Below are 3,651 nucleotides of genomic sequence, written 5' to 3' on the forward strand. Positions count from 1 at the left end.
ACATCTGGGCAGATGTGAGGCAGGGAGCTTGGAAGTTCCCAAGTGCCTTGCTAGCGTGCTTTGCCTCCAGACAGAAGGCGTTTTCCTCTTCATCAAGGTCAGTTCAAGGCCCCAGTGTGAAAGACCTCTGTGTAGAGGCACAAAAAGAACCGAGGAGTACATCGCTGATGGAGAAAGCCATCATGTTGAGTAACATTTACACAACTATTTTGGGTACTCTCTGTTTTGGGTACTGGGTCCTGCTCTATTGCTTCTCTAGGAACCCAGGAAAGTCAAGAAAATTCTTGAAACAATTTGCTTGATGAGATTCCAGGTTTCTCCTCCTTCAATTGCATAAAACCTTGAGAGCAACCTTTGTAGTTCTGCAGCATCAGGACAAACAAATACTTGCAGGAGCAGGCAGGTAAGCAAGCACAAGGCTATTTAAACAAATCAATGAGCACTTCCCATCTAAGCTGCTGGTTTTCCCATCACTGTCTTGATTAGCTAGCCACCACACACCCTTCCTTTCCGCTACCTTCCAGTCTCCTAATGGATTTGCAGACCTTTAGATTCGCCTTCTTCCCTTAGTTGTGTAATGAATTGCTCCGGAGGAAAGGTGGGTGACAAAGCAATACAGTATCCAAAGCACACAGCCAGGCGCCTTGAAGTCACTGGGAACTGGCAACGGCTTTGGGTATGAAGAAGTTTCTGCTGGTTTACCACTGACTGTTGTTTGAAGGTTCTTATTTCTGAGGCTTCAGAATGGTTAGGAGTAGCAAGAGAGATGCCTCTGTTCTTTTTTTTTTTTTTTTTTTTTTTTTTTTCTTTCAAGTAATTCCTTTAATTATTTCAAAGAAAATATTATAAAACTGAATTTTTAAAGCAGCTTAAAACAATGACAACTTTCCTAACTTCATATAAGTTCCAGACAAGATTTTATTCATAAAGTTAGATCTGTTATCAATAAGATTTGAAATTTTTCTCCTGATATACAAAGCTGTGCTGCATTTAAGAATATTATTTACTCATTTGTTAAGATATAATTACAAAAAAAAAGATATAATTACATATACACACATTAGTGTTCAACACAGACACTTTTAGCTCATTAAAAAGGCAAAGCTTTGGTCACCACTAAAATAATTTGAATTTAACAAATTTTTTTAACAATTGGGAAAAAATTAGAAAGTGAAATTCTTTAATTTTTTTATTTTATACCATTGGTATAAAAATTATACCTGCACAGATGTCTGTGGGAGGGTGTAGGGTCCCCTGGTACTGGAGTTACAGACAGTTGTGAGCTGCCACGTGGGTACTGGGAATTAAACCTGGATCCTCTGGCAAAGCAACCATTTCTCTTAACCTCTGAGCCATCTCTCCAGCCCCAGAAGTGCAGTTTTTGTGTATAAATATCCTTTGATCCAGATGCAGTTCTTTTTGGAAAGTAGAGTCCATTACTTTAGAATCATAAGTCAGTTCTCACACAGTTTCCATTACAGCAGCAATTTCCTTGAACTGTCTGTAGAAATTCTGAAACTGTGGGATTGTCATTTCGATGGCCTTGCTCTTCACTTGGCCAGAATGATCGGCTACTTTCAGCATCACTGCCACATACGGATACTTGAGGGATCTGCAGCTGTCAGAGCTCACAGCCATGCCCAGTTTCCACTGAAAATCTATAAGCTGGCAGGTGACCTCTGATTTGGCGTCCAGCACCGGTTCCCTGATCGGAGACTCCTCCATAGCCAGAGCGGAACCCGCAGACACCGATGCCTCTGTTCTTAAAGGCATGTGTACTGCTCTTCCCGGGACTTGAGTTAGGTTCCTGGTACCCACATCCAGTGGCTCAAAATTGCCTGTAACTCCTGCTCCTGGCTATCCAGTGCCTTATTCTGGCCTCAGAGGGCGACTGTTCTTACATGCACAGACCCATACACAGACATATCTGTGTAGTTAAAAATAAAATCTTTTATAAAAGGTCAGAAAAATAAATATAGAAGCTCCGTTAAAAAGGGAAAATGAAATATATAAAAAAAAAAGTTCCCTATTTTCCTTGGTGTCTTTCCTGGGAAGGTTCTGTAGGAAGGTTCAGGCCACGGGAAGTGCTAGAGACTCTGCCTTGAGTGGAAACATAAAGTCACTTTATGAAAACAATATGCCGTCGGTTATCATTTAAAGGGGTTAGGTTTTTGCACTATGGTTTTTTTGATTTAGCACAGCTCTGGCTGAGGCTGCAAGTGCCTTTCTGAAAGCAAAATAAATGGAAACTGTTTCCTCCTCACCAGTGTTCTGCTCTGTCCGATTGTGGGTGTCCAGGGAATGCACATAAGACCTTCCCTAGGTGAGTGGGATGAAGGGTGACCCCAACAGGACAGAACCACTGACTGAGGACAGACCTCCCCGACCTGGAGCCCAGTTAGCACATCTCTGTGTGGAGAACAGCCCATTCCTGGGACCTCCCCTTGTTGAAAAGAATCCAGAAGAACACATTTGTTAGTAAGTGCAGAGACCTAGGACCATTCTAGAGTCATGTGATTTTTCTTTCCTGATTATTCCCTCAGATCTTCCCTACCCACTACTCTCACCATCATCACATACACTCACATGCATACACACACACACACACACACACACACACACATATGCACACATATGCATACACATATACATATACGTACACATGCATGCACACAAGTACACACACATATATATGAACACATGCACATACACATATATGCATACACCAACAGCACAATACATGTGAACACATACATATCATATATATGCACACATTAATACATATGCACACATGCATATGAACACAGGCACATATACACATATACACACACATAAATATACACAGTTTACACATGCATATATTGTACATATATACATGTGCACATACACACATATATTCACATATACAGATGTATACAATGTACATATACACATATACACGTATGTATATACATATACACATCTGTGTGTATACATACAGACACACTCTTCCATCCTTGATTCTTTTCCGTTCATCTTGAACATTGCCTTGTCTCTTAAACCTCATCTAAGTTCTTTTTCTTTCTCTGAATGAACTTTAGTGTAAGAATCCTATTTTTCCTCAACTTCTAAAAGAATCACAGCTACACCCCAAGGCCTGGAGCATAGTGTGGAGTAACAGCACCCCTGTTTTCATGAGGCTCAGAACATGAGGACACTGGTCAGAACATGGTCCTCGGGCAAACCTGGCCAACCCCCAGTTTGGGAATAAAATGCTGTTGCAGCCCGGCTGCCCTCACTGGACGCTGTGGCCTCCTGAGTGCTGTCCTGGGACAGTGTGTCTCAGCAAGCTTCTCCAGTGTCTGTGCTATGCTGGGACAGGAGTGAGACAGTAGGTGAAGTGTGCACACATCTGTGATGTGCATGTCAAAGCCTCCTTGTCTGCCTCCAGTTCCTACCCTGCTCTTCTTAAAAAACTAACAATTAACCATTTCCCTCTGTGACAAATACCCAGAAGCAATTTCTGACCACGGTCGCTTGGCCCCATGTTTTGCAGTCTGTGGTGAGGTAGAGCATCATAATGGAGGGGTGTGGCAGGGCAGAACTGCTCACCACACAGAAGCAGAAAGACAGACAGGAAAGAGCCCGGGAAACGCACGCCCTGCAAAGGCG

The 3,651-nt window shown here is 42.3% G+C and overlaps 1 pseudogene; it reads right to left on the bottom strand.

The window, feature by feature from the left end:
* Positions 1 to 900: 900 nt before the first annotated feature.
* LOC102923851 (COMM domain-containing protein 6 pseudogene) lies at positions 901 to 1,743 on the bottom strand (annotated as a pseudogene).
* Between the last annotated feature and the right edge of the window lie 1,908 nt (positions 1,744 to 3,651).

The sequence above is a fragment of the Peromyscus maniculatus genome, chromosome 3 (genome assembly GCF_049852395.1).
Source record: "Peromyscus maniculatus bairdii isolate BWxNUB_F1_BW_parent chromosome 3, HU_Pman_BW_mat_3.1, whole genome shotgun sequence".
NCBI classification, from domain to species: Eukaryota; Metazoa; Chordata; class Mammalia; order Rodentia; family Cricetidae; genus Peromyscus; species Peromyscus maniculatus.